This window comes from Lagenorhynchus albirostris, chromosome X (genome assembly GCF_949774975.1).
Source record: "Lagenorhynchus albirostris chromosome X, mLagAlb1.1, whole genome shotgun sequence".
Lineage (NCBI taxonomy): Eukaryota > Metazoa > Chordata > Mammalia > Artiodactyla > Delphinidae > Lagenorhynchus > Lagenorhynchus albirostris.
Genome location: NC_083116.1, coordinates 130,980,343 through 130,998,391, shown reverse-complemented (window position 1 = coordinate 130,998,391; position 18,049 = coordinate 130,980,343). Strand labels below are relative to the sequence as shown.

At 50.0% G+C, this 18,049-nt stretch overlaps 1 long non-coding RNA gene across 1 annotated transcript in view; it reads right to left on the bottom strand.

Moving 5' to 3' along the window:
- Positions 1 to 17,929, bottom strand: part of LOC132513818 (uncharacterized) — a 120,074-nt gene extending 102,145 nt beyond the window's left edge. The window contains exon 1 of the long non-coding RNA XR_009538547.1: positions 16,511 to 17,929. This is a non-coding gene — a long non-coding RNA (uncharacterized LOC132513818). The remainder of the gene's footprint in view (positions 1 to 16,510) is intronic.
- Between the last annotated feature and the right edge of the window lie 120 nt (positions 17,930 to 18,049).

Sequence of the window (18,049 nt, the reverse complement as noted above, 5' to 3'; positions counted from 1 at the left end):
GTTCTAGACTCTGCCTCAATGACCAGGTTCCCCCACAGTCCTTGGGAACCACGGTGGGGCCTTTGTTGCGTGGTATGAGCTGTGGTCCCTATGCTTCCCTGCAGGCCACTGTGGAACAGAGATGGTGCCCGCATTGGTCTGTAAATTAAGGTTCTGCTTCTCCTATTCTCTCCATTTATTCTTCCCGGTAATCGACAGCCCTCACTGCCTTTCTCTCCCTTGCCTGGGGGTGGGGGTGGGGGCTGAGGAGGGGCCAGCAAGGCTCTGAAGCTGTGGAGGAAAGCAGACCTGGCAGCAGGGAATGAGCTAATAGATTAGCATAAGTATCTCAGGACTGGCCGCTGGATGTCGCTCCAGGGGCGAGACCTCCTTCTACCAAAGATCAATGGAGCAAAATCCACCTCCATTGACCCCAAATGAGCTCATCGCCCCAGGGACGTGGGGGAAGGGGGTACCACACGTGGCCACCTGTCCCCAAATTGCTCCCTCCCTGCCTCTCACGGGCCTCCGGGCTTCCTGGGATGATGTATTATCGCTTAAACACTTTAACCTCGGGAAAAATAAAAATGACAAAGTACCGATTTCGAGCTCTTGAATGAGGACAAAAGTAAGTAAAATTCCCAAAGGTGAATGCATTTTTCTGTCTGATAGGACTTCCCTCTGCACAGGGCAGCACCACACCCACAAAAGTGCATGTCTGCAAACTGACACGTGGGCCAAATCCGGCCCTCGCTTCCTTGTGTAAATAAAGTTTTACTGGTACACAGCCAGGCCTGTGCATTGACATACTGTTCACGGCCACATTCCTAAAACACCTGAGGAGCTGTAAGAGGGACTTCTGGCCTTGGAGCCCAAGATACTGACAATCTGCCCCTTTACAGAAAGAGCTTTCAGCATCTAAAATCATCTAAAATCATCCCAAAGTTGCCTTTTAAGGTATAGCTAAGGCCCTTAGGTTCCAACATGTCTCATCTAGACTTGGTGGGGTTTTTAAAGACTAAGAAGGAACAAAACAACATTTTTTTAATGATAATTAAATCATTGCATCCAAATGGCAGGCAGATACAGAAAACTAACTTATGGTCACCAAGGAGGAAATGGCGGGGGTCAGGGGAGAGGGATAAATTAGGAATTTGGGATTAGCAGATGCACACTACTATATATATAAAATAGACAACGAACAAGGACCTACTGTATAGCACAGGGACCTCTATTCACTATCTTGTAATATAACCTATAAGGGAAAAGAATCTGAAATATAAACATATACATGTATAAATGAATCATTTTGCTGTATACCTGAAACATTATAAATCAACTATATTTCAATTTTTAAAGAAGTAAGGCATTTTTGTGGTCATTTTGGAAAAAGATCCTGAGAAGTTCAACCTCATCCTATGCTATGGTGTAATTTTTATAATTGCCACCACGGGCATCACAAATGGTTACTATTTTCTTTTTTTCAATCAAGTGATGTGAGCCCTGTCGAAAGCGGTTGTATAGCATGGTGTGCAAAAACCCCTGCTCACTGAGGTTCTGTTTTCTCATCTGTAAAATGGGTAGAATGAAGTGTTTCTCCTAAGATGCTTGTGTGTATCAGGTAAGAACACAGGTGAAAAGGTCGACCAGAATTTCAGGCACAGATGGGGCAGACGGTTGACGGAGGCTCTTTTTTTGGAGTTTCATCGCAAAATGTTAACTTTGTTTGCAGATAGTGGGGCTCAGGCTTCTCCAAATTTACAAAGGCATTATAAAATGCCAGGGAAGCAATACCACTGTCCGGGAAAAACGCTTGCCATAAGGACCGAGGGGATGATGAAAACAATCACGCCGGTCGTTTCTGAACACGTACAAATAGGACAGCACGCGCTCCCAGGGACAGAAAATGGGATTCGGGGCCACCACAGAATTTTATGTTGCTCTCCTCTCCCTTCCCTTGAATCTCTCCCTTCAGTTTTTTAGCAAGATTCCTCCCGTTCCTTCAATGCCAAGGTTTGGGCCATCGCTGGGAGGCGGGGAAAACAAAACGGTTCTCTTTTGAGTAGACCGACTTCGGGATGAGAATGTACAGTGAGTTTCCCTAAATGGTATTCGGGGTCAGAAAGCCAGGACACCAGGGCTTGGGACTCGGTGCCGTCACGCCTGCAGGAAACAGACACACACACACGTGTGTTTTCTGGGACACGTGTGACAGCCGTTGATGCCATAGCAGGGCTGACACGGGCGCGGGGGCAGATGCGGACACGCAGTAGAAAACAAGGCGCCCGAAGGCCCCAGGCCGGCTTCATCACCCTGCACCGTGAATGAGCCTGCTGGCGTTCAATCCCCAGCTTCCCTACAGACTGTTTTCATGGAAACTGGGCTGTTTTCGGGTTCCTCTGCCCCGTGCCCACGGGCCTCTCTAGTGACTTCGCTACCTCCGCACGCCCCTGCTCCGTCCTCCGTCCACACCTTCTCCTGCCAGGACCCCTTGCCTTGGAGATTGCGGGAAAGGCTCCTTGGAGAACGTCTTCAGCGCCGATCCCAACCTCAGCCGAACTCCCGTGCCGTGTTTGCAGCTGGGAGGCTGGAACGCGTTGGTTGGGTCCAAACGCCACTTCTTCGATCACTGTCAGCCGTGCTTCCCTCTTTCGGTGCGTGCAGCGCGCCACGCGGATTTCAAAGCGGCCTTCGCCGCACGTGGATGCCGACCCTGCCCTGTGCACCCACTCTGCCCCTTCATCTGGGCTCACGATCGGCTCTTCCTCCAAGGGGCGGCTCCGGGGGTCAGGGTCTGAGGGCTTGTAGTTCTGTTTTCCCACATCCACTCACGCCCCAGCACACAGGCACACACACACAAGGGCATCGACGCACACGTGCACGCACACACGTACCTGAGGCATCCACACGTGCATGAAAACATGAGTGCATGTATGAATCGCACATATGCACGGCACGTATGCACACACACCCACACAGGCACACAAACATACATGCGCTGCACACCTGCACACGTACACTCATGCACACCCACATATGCACGCACACACAAGGGCATCAGCGCACACGTGCACGCACACACGTACCTGAGGCCTCCACACACCCATGCACACTCATTCACACGTGCATGAAAACGAGTGCACGTATGAATTGCACATATGCACGGCATGCATGCACACCCACCCACACAGGCATGCAAACATACATGCATTGTACACCTGCACACGCACACACAGGCACACCCCCCACATATGCATAAGTGCATGCATGCACCGTACACCTGCACACATGTATTTATTCATGCACACATTCATGCATGCACACATGTGCACATAAATGCACATGTGCATTGCTCACATGAACATACATTTGCACGAGCAGACATCCACACTCAGGAGCACACGTGCACACAGGCATGCACGCACGTGAACATAAATTCATCCACGCATGTATGGATGAAAAGAGCTACCTTCTTTTCTCCAAATCAGCCACACCCTTCCCACTTTTGCCGTCTGGGGTTTCAGGCTGTGGTTGGAGGCCAAGAATCATCTTTGTTTTTTTTTTGGCCGAGCCATGCGGCGTGCAGGATCTCAGTTTCCGGACCAGGGATCGAACCAGTGTCCCCTGCAGTGGAAGCGCCGAGTCCTAACAACTGGACCGCCAGGCAAGTCCCCAGGGTCTTCTTTCAACTTCACGAGGAGCCTTGGGATATGTTGACTTATAATCAGTCTCCGTGGGAGGCCGTGACCTCTGACCAGCTCCACAAAAGCCAAGAGGAAGCGCTGCCATTTAGCCCCAGGCTGTCAATCTTCTCTCTACCCTGAGGGTTCCTGCTCCACCGTCCAGTGCACTGGTTCCTCCCCTGGCTTTTGCTTCCCACTTAGGACCACGAGCCATCGGTTCCCGGGTAGGGTTCACTTCTCTCCCTCTGGCCGTCACCCTGCGGTGGCCTCCTGCCTGGGAGCCTCTCAGCCCCCGTGACCTGCCCACTTCCCCACCTGCTGCTATTTCCTGGGCGCTGGAAAATCACGCTACGTCCTTGCTGAGAAGCGCTGTGGTCCTTGGGCAGGGGGTGGGGGGGAGGCGGCGCAGAATGAAAATCCAATGATGCCAGACGGGGACCTTCATGCATCCGGACCCTTGCTGGCGTCCTCCACGAGCCTGAGGCCAGCACGGCTGGGTGCGCGGTGCTCCCAGCAGCTTGAAGGAGGCCGGAAGGTGCCCACACAGGGTCCCAGGTGACCCATCATCACCCAGTGCCCACAGGCTCCAGCCGTGGGTGGCGCCCTGGGCGATCAGGAGGTGGGTTCTGCGTGATTCACCGATGGCTGTGTTTCCCCCTAAGACCTGCCTTCCATCCCGCACGGTCTCTTTAGGCTCAGCCCTTCCTCTGGTCCCCCGTTCTTCCCTCCCCCGGTGAATACCCCCCGTTACCCTCAATTCTCAGACGCTGGGGCCGACGGAGGGACACAGCTTTTCAACTCAAGTGAGGTCATCCTCCTGGACTTTGCCTCACGACACACCCACTCCAGCGACACAGTCTCCTTGCTGCTGGAATCACCAAGCCAAGCCCTGCCCCAGGGGCTTCACACATCCTGCCCGCCCCGCGCATGGAGCGCCCTGCACCCCAGGTAGATGCAGGGCCCACCCCCTCCCATCAGGGAGGTCTGCTTGAACGTCACCCCTTCTCTGACCCTCTGTCAACTCTCTCCACCTGCTCTGTTCCTCACAGACTTCATGTCTCTCCTTGGTTGTCCTCAGTCTCTGTGTTTGTGTCTGTGTAGACATTCAGATCCATGTCTACGTGTATTTACATCTATCATCTATTATCTACCTGTTATCTAACATCTATCTACTATCTGTCATCTATTATCTAGCATCTATCAGTATCTATCTAATCTATCATCTATCCATCTCTATCTTATCTACCTTTATTACCTAATAAAATCTTCTATCAATCATCTATCGATCTATCATCTACCTATCATCTATATCTATCTAATTATTTATCTCTTTCATCCATCCATCCATCCATCCGTCCATCTATCTAAATAAAGTCTGCCATCTGTATCTATTTATCTATGATAATGGTTAGAAACTGGGGAAGACTCTACCCCCAGGAGACAGTTGACAATGTCTGGGGACATTTCCCACTGTCACAACTCGGGGGAGGGGTGCTCCTGGCATGTGGTGGGTGGAGACCAGGGATGCAGCTCCACACCCCGCAGTGCACAGGACGCCCCACATCCGAGGGTCATCCAGCCCCAAACGTCAGTGGGCTGAGGCTGAGAAACCGGGTCTGGAAGATGCAGTCATCTAAACGGACAGAATTTCTGATGCAGAAACACTGCATCACTTTGGGGGGAACAGCCCCCCAAAGCTCCAGGCTCCCACACAGAACCATCGCGGAATCAGCCTCTGGGTCTCAAAAGCTGACCTTAGCATCACCCAGGGCTCCAGGGAAGGTGTTCCTGGGTACCTGAGGCTCACGGTCACGTCCCACGCAGCAGGGTCCTTGTAGGACCCTGACCTTTTACAAAAAGGCACCATTTAAAAATTCATCTCACTGATGACTTCAGAATGTAAGAAGCCTCTGCTCCCGGCGCTGAGAAGGGAAGATCAGAAAGAGACGCCTTGAGGGTCTCTCCCCATCCCACCCAGGCTGCCCTTATCCAAGAGCTCCCAATGTAGAAAATCAGGTAATGCAGACAGAGTAAGGGGATATACCTACACAGGTGCACACTTCTATCTAGAGCTGTCACACCGACACGCTGCCCTTCTATCTTATTTCAAGGAAGGCATTTCTTTTTTTTCTTTCTTTTCTTTCTTTGTCCTCCAATTCAACCTTCACACTGACAAACGCACAGACTCAGAAGGACTTGAAGAATGGTCCAAAGGACGGAGCTCGCATCTCCGCCCGGGAAGCCGGCTCAGAGCATCAATTACTAATGTGGTCTGCAGCACAGCCCTGGGGCTGGAGGGAGCTCTCATTGCTCGGTATCTGTGCCCTTGGCTGGGGGCTAACTCCCTCCCCCTTCTTGCCCCGGCGTCTGGTACTTTAAAGTCAGAAGCGGTCATTCCCTGTGAAGGTAACTAAATTAATTTCCAAGGGACCGGCGGAGATCACGGTGTAGCTGTTATTCAATGGGTAGGAATAGAAATGAACAGCTAAGGAGGAGAGAGGAGATATGATGGTGGGGAGAGAGAGAGACCAGGTCGGCAAGGGAGAAACAGAGAAGGAAAAAAAAAAAGCCCAATTTGCAATGACAGCCCACTTTGCTGTCTCCAAGTGAAGGAAGGACAGGGTTGCCTTTTCGCGTTTGGATCGATTTCAACGCTGGGCTCTATGAAGGGACAGCAAAAGCTCCGTAAGTCGTAGGAAATGTCGGGCTCAGGAGAGATGGGCAGCTGCTTCTCCGTCCTCAGCAAAGATGGGCGTGACACGGGGCCAGTGAGCGCTGGGGGCTTACATCAGCTTCCTGGGCTACTGGAACCAATGACCCCAAAACAACACACGTTTACTGCCTTACGGTTCTGGGGGTGAGAAGTCTGACACGGGTCTCACAGGGCTGAAATCAGGGTGTCGGCAGGACTTGGGGGAATCCATTTCACTGCCTCTTCCAGCTTCCGGAGTTGCATCCTTGGTTCCTGGCTTCTTCCTCCAAATAGCAGGGTTCCATCTTGAAATCTGTCTTTTGTCGCCTTCTTGCCTTCTATCTATCTGACCCGCCCACCCCACCTCCCTCTGGTCAAGACCTTTATGATTATATTGGTTCCACCTGGATAACCCAGGACCCTCACCCTTTCTCAGCATCCTTCAGTTACTCACACCTGCAAAGTCCCTTTGGCCACATCCAGGAACCGATTCAGGGATTCTGGGATTTAGGATGGGGATGTTTTAGGGAGACCGTTATTCAGGAAACCACAGGAAGGGAAAAAATACGCTGAAAGAGAGAGTGGTATTTGGTGGATTTTGGAATGATGTGGGAAAGACCCTCCCAGGGCAAACCCAGTGGCTGGACGTCTCGTCCCTGCATGGTTGATGGTGTCCAACTACGATGTCAGAAAACATAAAACCACGACTGTTCTACAGATACACCGCGAGCCTGTATCAAGGGCTTTTTGAACCTCATTCACGAGGGAATGTGTGCAGTGTTAAGCCTGGTCCCACAGCAGCTGCAGGGGTTGGTAAATATATAGTCAGGATTCTGGACTAAAATGGAAAAGTCAGATACAAAGCAGGCGGGTGTCCTACAAGGCAGTAAACCTGCCACATTGGGGTTATCTGTTCTCTGAGGTGTAGATCACTGACTACTTCACCATCTTCTACAAGTTACCAAGTGACCTGACACAGCTGGGTCCTTAATCCATACCCAAGAGTAATTCATAGAAGGTTACAATTGCAGAGGGTCAAATGCACCCCCCCCAAGACGGTTTGGTTTGATAACATTCAGACGTGACACTGAAAGGGGGCACTGGATTGCTTTTGCTTCATTTCTCTGGTTTGTACAATTCTTACGAATAATGTTGTAACTGAGCAGGACCCTGTGAGTCCTTCCTGGGACAGAAACCCCTCCCCCCATGTCCTCTGCTTTCCTGTTGTTTGCGGAAAAGCTTTCACCTCTTAGTCCTTCCCTGAGTTCCAAAGAGCAAATTTAATCACAGAAGTGGGAAAATGAGAAGCAAAGGGAAACAGTCAAGCATGACAAAATAATCATAATGTAGCCATTAAACAAAGTCAAGGACCTTACGTCCTCCTCAAGGGCTATAGATCATATTCTGAGCCATGTCCTGTGAGCTGTTTTGCAGATACTGAAACCCCCGCAGGTGGGAGAAGTTACCTGCATGCTGCCCACCAGCATGGAGATGCCAGACCAGTCGGAACCAGAAGGTTGATGTGGACTGTCGATGACCTCCCTGCCAGCCAGTCAGAAGAATGTCCACCAGTTGATCACACACTCACCACGCCCCTCTCTCACCCTGTCTTTAAAAGTCCTCCCCTGAAAGCCATCGAGGAGTTCAGGCCTTGTAAGCTCTAGCTGCCTGGACTCCTTGTTTGGCGCCTGCAATAAACGCTGTACGTTCCTTCACCACAACCCAGGGTCAGTAGATTGGCTTTGCTGCACGTGGGTGACCGGACCCAAGTTTGGTTTGATAACAGTGTGTCTGACCATCTCGTTTCCCATCTGGTTACAGAAAAGAAGTATCAGAAGGTATCAACAAGTGATACAGTGGCTGCCCTGAGATGCCGTGAACGACCTTTCTGGGACTTGGCTAAGAGTGGACGACCCTCTCTGGGAGATGCCGGGTCTGTGATGTAGGCTGCGACGCATCTCCTTGTCTGCACCTCAGAATCAGGTCCACGCACTACTGAGCTGTCTTAGAAGAAAAGGTGATGGCAGCTTGGAGAATGCCCAGGATACTGCCGGACCAGAGAAAAGGCAGGGCCCAAGCAACATCATGCCCCAGGTCCTGGGTCCAGCTCGGCTGCCCCAGCCAACACTGGCCTCACACTGGAGATGCCTGGATGCTGCCCTGAACCCATCCTCCTGCTGCCTGGAAGGACCACACCATTGCCATGTTGAGAGCTGATTCAGGACCACCTACCCTAACCCTGCCTCACCAGGTTTGCGTGATTCTCCCCTCTCCCGGCAACTGTGTGACTGATGGAGCAGGTTCACCTGGCCTGTCCCAGGGGCAGGAGAAGGACAAAGAAGGGAAGATTCTGCCTTTGCCACGTGCCCGGTAGGAGACAGACTCTGCCCATGAGACAGAAAATGTTCCCCAAACATGAGGGACATCCAGATGCTGGGTGACCTCTGATGGTGACACCGGCTCCATCCTCCCCTGATGGTCCAGATGGGACCATATTCACCTCTGCAGAATTTCACAATGCACACAGATGAAAAGATTCTAGGAACAGTCTCCAGGTACTGTTTCATTAACAATGGGCTTCTTTTTTTTCCTTTGCATTAGGTTAAAGTCGTTAAAAAAAATTACTGCTAGTGATTTTTGTAATGGCCGTGAAATTCGTATTATATAAAAGTAACCATTTTAAAGTGAAAGATTTGGCGGCATTTAGTACGTTTATAATGTTGTGTAACCATCACCTCCGTCTAGTTTCAGAACACGCTCATCCCACCAAAGGAGACCCCGTCCCCATGAGCAGTCACTTCCTATCCCCCTCCCCCAGCCCCTGACACCATGAACCCATTTTCTGTCTGTGAATTTGCCTGTTCTGGACGTTTCCTATCAATGGAATCACACACTGTGTGTCCTTCTGTGTCTGGTTTCTCTCACTGAGCATCGTGTTGACTTAGAATCTATATGAAAAAAAATCACTGAAAAACTATTCGTCATAAGCCTCTACATTCTGTAAAAAGATTCACATTCAGACCCACAATGTGACGTCACGATACACCTATTCAAATTGCTCACCTAAACATACTGATAATGCCAAACGCTGCTGAGGATGTGGGGCGGCTAGAATTCCCACAGGATGTTGGCAGGGATGCAAGATGGTACCACCTCTCCGGAAACCAGTTTGGCTGTTTCTGATAAGGTTAGCATCCTCTTAGCGTATGACCCAGCAATCCTACTCACAGATGTTTATCCAAGAGAAACAAAAACTTGCATTCACACAAAGACCTGTACAGGAATGTTGGTAGCAGCATTCTGCACAGATCACCCCCAGATGGAAACCCACGTGGCCGTCCTTCCGTGGGGAAAGGATGAACTACATACAATGTGTGCATACAATGGAGTATCACTCGGTGATTAAAAGGAGTGGGCCATCGTTCCTTGCGACGACTCAGCAAAATGCATATTGCTGAGTGAAGGAAGCCAATTTCAGAGGGCTAAGTACTGCAGGATGTCACCTATATGACTTTCTGGCAGAGTCAAATATAGGGACAGTGGTCGCCAGGGATGAGGGCTGGAGAGAGGGTCTGACTGTGAATAAAGGACCAGGACGAGCGAATACTCTGAGGTGACGGAAATGTTCTGAATCCCATCGGGGGTGGTGGTTCCACGAATCTGTACCTGAGTTAAAACTCACATGACTGTACTGCAAAAATGAGTGAATGTCTTATTGCATGTAAAGTGTTTAAAAGAGCTCTATGTGTTGAAAACCTTGAAAATGGAATTACCCTATGATCCCACAATTCCACATCTGGGTATTTACCCAAAAGAAGTAAAAGCAGGGACCCAACGGGATATTTGCGAGCCCAGGTTCACAGTAGTGTTATTCACAATAGCTAAGAGGTGGAAACAATCCAAGTGTCCATGGATGGTGGATGGATGGATACACAGCATTGGGTCCATCCACACAGTGGAAAATGACTCGGCCATGAAAATGTGTGAAGCTCTGACACAGGCTACAACACGGATGGCCCTTGAGGACGTGATGCTCAGTGAGAGAAGCCAGATATAAAAGGACAAATCCCGTAGGATTCCAGTCATATGAGGTCCCTAGAGGAGTCCGATTCCATAGCGACAGAAAGTAGGATGGTGGGGGCCGGGGGCTGGGGACGGGGCTGCGGAGTGAGTGTTTAATGAGGACAGAGTCTCAGTTTGGGAAGATGAAATGTTTCTGGAGACGGATGGTGGGGATGGTACATTAAGTACATTGTGAATGTACTTAATGCCACTGAACTCTGCGCTTAAAAATGGTTAAGATGGTACATGAAACACTCAGTCTGTCTCTCTCCCCCCCACCCCCGACAAGGGTCCAGAGCTGAGCTGCAAATGGTACCGAGAAATCGCGATTCCAGAAAGGCCAAGCGTGTCATAGCCACTTGGAGCTGCCGGGATCCTTGCCGGATCCGCTTACATCCCTGATCACCATCCGCGGGGGTGGGCAGGGTATCAGCTCCAGATACGGAAGCTGCATCTCAGGGCGACGCACCTGGTCCGAGCGTCCGGGCTGTCAGGTGGGGGTGGGAGGGATGGGGTGGGATGCACGCCCACCAGCGTCTCCCCAGCATCCCAGACCCTTAAGCGCTGAGAGGGGGAGCCTGGGACACCTCCCCTCGGAAAAGAAAATAGCAGTGTTCACCAGCTGGGGTGGGGGGGGAATCTCAGCGGCTTTTTCGTCGTTGTTGTTGTTTGTTGTTGTTTTTAATTTGGTCTGAAACAGACTGATAACTCTCTTGGAATTTTAATGTGCATTCCAGCTCTGCAATTCTAAAATCTAGTGCACATGGCTTTGAAGGGTTTAGTCTCTGGAGTGACCCAAGGGTTCCCCAAAGGGAGTAATCCCGACCCCCAGGGGACACTAGCAATGTCTACGGACATTTTGGGGTGTGACGACTGTGGAGGGGCTCCTGGAATGTGGTGGGTGGAGACCAGGGATGCTGTTCCACAGCCCCCAGTGCCCAGGACGCCCCACATCAGAGTCGTCCAGCCTCAAATGTCCACCTGCCCAGGTGGAGAATACCTGGGGTAGCCAATAACATCACCCCTTTAAATTATGCATATATATATATATACATACACATATATATATGTACACACTCATATTCATGAATCGAATTGTGAGAAAACCCAAGGTGTAGGCGTCTGGCCACTTGGTCCAGTTTCCTGGCTGTGTCCTGACCTCCCTCCCTTACAAACTTCTAAGACACGTGCGTTCTCTGGTTTGGCACATCGGGGTTCCATCCATCATTTTCCAAGCAGAGAGTTGCCACTTGCACTGCCTGGAAATCCTTTCGGTTATTTTCCTCGGGATATAATTTTGCGTCTCTAACTTAACCAGGTGCGATTTTTTCCTAATACCCAAGACACATCCCGACAGCAAATCCTGTGCCTTCGGAGGTCCCTGAATCACCTTGGACGGTTTTATAACTCCCTCCAGCCCCGGGAAGGGTGCGCCATCATTCATGCATGGCCCCTGAGGTCCTTCCAATCCTAGGAAATCAACTGTCATATTTCATTCCGCTTTGGTACTTATAAAACCTTCCACGGAGAGAATTTCAAAGACGGGCAGAAAATGATGGAACCCAGTGGGGTCTATTTCTTTCTATTTTGAAGGTTACTGAAACTCTTGTTGTTTTTCCGCCTCCTTGCCCTTCAGACATAGGGAGACAGAGTTTTTAAAGGAAGCGGGGCTCCTGATACAAGTGAGCATTAAAGGCTGCTTGCCTTTGCCAAGGACGCCTGAAGGTCAAATAACTAAAATACAAAGTGAAGTTGCCAACAGCCACTGATATGCAGATCTATGGCCCCGGTGGCTGGGAGGCTGGTCCAGTGGCTACGGAGGGGAGGTCTGCTTTGGACCGAAGTTGCACATTCTCAGTGTGAAAGGATGACCTTCAGCCTCCTTCGAAGGCAGGCTATGACCTTGAAGACAGAGGAGAGCTGTGTTTTGCTTCCTAGAGGCTTGATTCTACCTGGAAGTGAAGGGTTCGACCCGCTACACTACAGCACCTCATGGACAAGACATGGCTGCCCGGAGCGTGTGCTGAAAGCTTCATTCGAAACATCAAGTGTCGAAACGTCTGAGGCGTGGAAATATCGTCCATACAGTCCAGTGGATGGGGGCCTGGGAGCCCAAGACGGGGACACCTTGTTTGCAGGATGCATAGACGGTTAAATAAGATGATATTGGAAATTTTTTTTTTTTTGGAGTAGAGTTGCTTTACAATGTTGTGTTAGTCTCTGCTGTACAATGAAGTGAATCAGCTCTATGTAAACCTATATCCCCTCGCTCCCGGACCTTCCTTCCATTCCCCCCACATCCCACCCACCTAGGTCATCACAGAGCTTCGAGCTGAGCTCTCTGTGCTATACTGCAGGTTCCCACTGGCTACCTATTTTACACATGGTAATGTATTTATGTCAAACCTAATCTCCCAATTTTGGAAATATCCTGGCATAAAGTAGGAACTTCCCAAATGGAAGCCCCACATCTCCTGTCTTATTTCCCAATCTTTTTGAAAAGGAAACGAACACTCGTATTAGTTATTTTTGATTTGATTGAAGCAAGAGACAACTTGAGGGCTGTCCGCTATCTATGACAGGATATAATACCCAAGGAGCCCACCATGGGGGTGTTCCCACCCCGGCATCAAGCAGTTAGCTTAGGTGGACAGGAGTTGGGCGTAACCCCTGCTCGTGGAAACCGAAGACGATGTTCGCGGTCTGTCAGAACCCACAGCATCACACTATGTCAACCCTACCATCGCCAGGGTCGACATCCCTGGAAAAATGCTCTTCAGGCCCTCTTGGGAATCCCGGCTCAGGAAAGCTATCCCAAGGGGAGAATGCCTTATGCAATCCTGGTGCAAAGGAAAAATGGAAGTGGACGGTCAGGCCAGACTGCTTCTGCTCCATTGATCAGTTTGGTCCGGTTCAGAGCACCGCCCACGAATGCCCAGTGTGTGGGGCTGAGAAGAAAACACAGCCTTGCTGGGAGGCGCTTTGTATCTGCTTCGTAGCAAGTATTTAATTGTAGGGAGGCGAGATTCACATAACGTCCAATGAGTCACTGAAACTGGACAAATCAGGGACGCCGAGCACATTCACCAGGTTGTGCAACCACCACCTCTATCTGATGCCAGAACCTTCTCATCTCCCCAGAAGGAGACCTGTCCCCGCGAGCGGTCACTGCTCCCCGCCCCTGGCAAACACTAAGCCACTTTGTGTCTCTCTGGAGTTTACTACTGTGGGTGTTTTGTAGAGGTGGAATCATATACGATGTAGCATTTTGTGCCTGGAGTCTTTCACTTAGGACGTTTCCAGTGTCTACCCACGATATACCATGTATCAATACTTCATTCCTTTTTCATGGCCAAATAATATTCCACCCTGGGGATGTAGGTTAACCCATTTTTAACATCCCTTTACTTTCCTAAAACAAAATCACAGATACCTACAGACAAATGACCATAAAGTGATACCCATTTGAACATAGCAGTGCTTGGACCTCCCCCCAGCCCCGCCCGGAGGGGGTGAAGCAGTAAGGGGATGTCTTCGTATGTTGGATCCCCAAGATGGTGCCGGCTGCCCCAGGCCTAGAGAACTGGTCACTCAAATGCCACGAGCTGCCGCCTGCCCTACGTTTTCCCAAAATGCTGAACATTCAAGCCAAGGATAATCTTCTATGAATGCAATGGTTGCTCGCCTGGAAATTCAATCTCTTGCACTGATGTGTAAACAGCCGTGAGTTCTAGGCTGGGGTTAACCATAAACAGGGTTTCCCCTATGTGAACGTCTGGCCAGATGTGAAGAAGTCATGTGAGGTGTGAGAACCTCTGACACTGGGTACCCTGTCCTGTGCCTTGTAAGAAATGTAACACGCTGGCCTCCTCCTGCCAAATGCTAGTGCGAGGTCCACTCAGGGTGCCCCTCCCCGCCTTTCCCTGCACCCCGGAGAAAACAGCCACTATTTAGAAACACCAGGATATCAGGAAAGGAGTCCAGATCACTAGGTCCACGTGATTTGCACCAAACCCACAACGGCGACATGACTCATACAGGAAACGTATTTGCAGCCTTAAAACGCTCTTAGATCCATCCTCTTATTTGAGTCTTATAACCATAAAAGACCCATTGAACAGAATGGGACACCGGGATCCTGGAGGGTAAACTGACCAAATTATGCAGTTGGCAATAGACATTTCACATTGTTGCTGCAAATCAGAACATGTTGTCCACCTTAAAGAGATACAATTCCTATTTGTCACTGATACCTCAATAAAGCCAGAAAATTAAATATTCCTCCCTTTAAAAAGTGTTCTTCTTAGTTCCCATGCTATTTTTTTCCTTTCCAGGATATTTTAAACGAAAATGTTTTATTGTATCTACACATCTGGTACCATGGTAGACCAGAAGTCCCGCAGGGTCTTTTAAGGACAAAACAAGTAGGCTCTGGGTGAATTAGAACAGATGTACTTTTTAATGCATTCCTGGACCCATGACAGTAAAAGGATTATTTTTAATTCTGTATACTTGGGGATTTTTAAATACCCATTGAAGTAATCCATGGGGTAAAGAGGAACCATGAAAATAAGGACTGAACTATGTATCTATGAGATGCAGCCCAAGGGACAGAGAGAAATGAGGACCCTGCGACCAGAAATATGAAAAGTAAAAAATAAAGGTCAGGCATTAACTCAGGAAGCCCGACATGACATCCCAGAATGAAGGCAAAGAATGAAGGGAAAAAAAGGGAAGGAACAGATGTAGGCAATATCACCAGAAGTTCTAAGCTAGCAATAAACGCAAAGATCGCTAAGAGACTGTGAACTTCAGAAAATGCTTCACTGAAGAGAGCCCCAGAGACTGAAAAATTCTCAAGCTTTTTACTACGTACAGATGCTCCCCCATCACACATGCAGAAACCCAGGACGTCCTCATGTCTGGGATCGTGTTTGTCTTTTTGTGGCCGTCGGTAAACAAGCTACGGATTTAGATCCATCCCCTAGGATACTGGTACCCAGACGACAGAAAATACAACTCCAACTCATTTCTCTGGTTAAACGACAAATTCAGTGACTACGGAGCTTGGATGGAGAACCATGCCTGGCAGGGATTTACCCCTAAGCATCCTTCAAACAGAACGCATACCGTCTTGCTGTCCACTCGGCAAACACGGTTGGAGACAGGGCACATGTTAGGAGCATTATTTGATGGATGAAGAGTCAGAAACACAGAGACCAAAAGGCTTAACGAGGGTGCTTAACAAATGCGAGACTTGACACTTCCCAAGGAAGAGCCCACATGGGAAATGGGCAGGGTGCTACCTCCTGGACCCATGGGTCACCTGAGGAGCTCCTAATCAGCCTCCCAACCTGTCCAGCCTTGGAGGGAGCCCGGTGCACCTTCTATGGTTGTATTTCCTAATAGCCAAGATGAGAGGTATTTTCGATACAGGCACCCTCAAAATCCAGTGGGAGCCGAGACGGAGGAAGCTTCAACTGGGTCATATCGGACACAGACCCGCCTTTGCAGAGCCCACTCTTTCCCGTCAAAAGTGCCTCTTATCACACCTGGTACCATCCCCAGTTTCTAGGCATTAAGACCTGATATCTTTGAGTCCTAATCCCACCCTAGACAGCAAGCTCCTTTAGGACAAGAGCTCTGTGCCACTCAACTTTGAGCTCCATCCAGTGTTTGCTCAGAGCTTGGCTGGGTAACCCTACTCAACACATCATTGCCGAATGGATGGATGGATGGATGGATGGATGGATGGATGGATGGATGGATGGATGGATGGATGGATGGATGGATGGAGGACAAAAGGGTGGATGGATGGAAGGACAAAAGGGTGGATGGATGGATGGATGGATGGATGGATGGATGAGGTGGTCGTTCCCACTGTCGAACAAAACTCATTGATGCTACGTGGAGGGAACTGAGAAATACATGCACCATGGGTCCAATTACTGAATCAAGACTTGCCCAGGGATGGAAGGTCATCCATCCCGGTGTGTATGCACACAGCCCCCTTCCCAGGCTCCCTGAACGACAGCGACAGGTGTAAACTGAGGATCCCCAGTGCCCGCCATGCCACGGACATGGCCTTACTCACCCAGTGGTCCACGAGACTTCTCCAGCTGCTGGGAAGTGTCTCTGAGCTCTGAGGAATGTTCCACAATCAGGTGTCGAGGGAACATGGTAACTTCTCCAGAACTGTGTCCTCTCTCTCCCCTGGTGGACGAGCGACATAAGGCCGGTCATGCAAAGAGGAGGAGCCCTGAGAGGCCAGGGTCCTACACAGTCCAAGTTGCTCTCAGAGCCTAGCTTCGCCCAGGGACTGCAGCATCTTTCAGGGGCCAGCAAGCTTGTTCTCAAAGTGACAGAGGATGTCGGACTGGCCAGGTCTCTTCCTGCATCCTCATCCTGAGTCTGTACTTGGGAACCAACTTTGTGATGCCGCTAAGAGTAGCTAGCACTTGTGTACTATGACCTCAAGCCATAAAGGGCTCTCTAGTGATGTGCAAATGCTCCAAGGTTGGGATCTTCCTGGAAGTCAAGATTCTGCTTTGCAGTATATCATCCTGGCTGTCCGGAAATATTAGACAAGGCATGTCTCCATCTTGGTTTGAACATACAAAGTAATTCTAGCTCTGAAACACATCAGTCGGGGCTGTAGGGCTTAGCAGAACATCTGAGCAGTTCTGGGAGGGGCTGGCGCCCAGGGCTGGAAGCTTCAATCTGCATTTGCCTGGCCCAGAGGGTCTCAACCTTGCCTGAACAAGAGGATGGCTTGAGGAGGTCTAATAAATGCCGGTGCCCAGGGGAACGAACTTGGGGATTCTGTTGATGATGGAGCTGAACATTAGTGGTTTTCAGAGGCTTCCCCAGTATGCAGCCAAAACCCACTAGCCTTACTGGATCTTGGGGAGAGGTCTTCACCACCCATGAAAGGTTGGTTTGAGCACATCAGTGGCTGGATGGAGGGTGTGCTGGGGATGGGGGTGTCCTTATTGGGTGCAGACTTGCTCCTCTTTCTTGAGGTTGGAAGGAACGTGAGCAGAGAGGGCTATCGCATTTGCAGTTCCAGGGCAAAATGAAAATACGGGTCCTTGCTCACGCTTCAAGAATTTCAAGATGGCGGCCATAGGGCATTAAGCCAATAGGCGTCCTTATGAGCCCAGGGTCCCGTGTAGTGACATGGGTCACTCGCCCAGGAAAGCGGCCTTGGGTACATATAGAAGAAGCCGTGACCTCCGTGGTTCTCCAGTTCACCAGAAAAGGAATGGATGTTTCCTGAGTTTCCAAGTATCCAGTTCATGTACCATGCAGTGGATTGAATATTTTCTACCAAAAAGATATGACCACGTCCTAAACCCTGTTACCTGTGGATATGACTTTGTCAGCAAAAGGCTCTTGACAGATGTAACTAATGAAGGATCTTGAGATGAAGAGATCATTCTTGATTATCCGGATGGAAGTGAAGGGTCTGAGATGAGGTCCTCCTGGATGAGGCTGGCCCTACATCCAATGACAGGGTCCTTATAAGACACAGAAGAGGAGGGACCCAGACACAGAGGAGAAGCCACATAAAGACACAGGCAGCGATGGGAGGGAGGTGGCCACAAGTCCAGGGACGCCTGGAGCCCCCAGA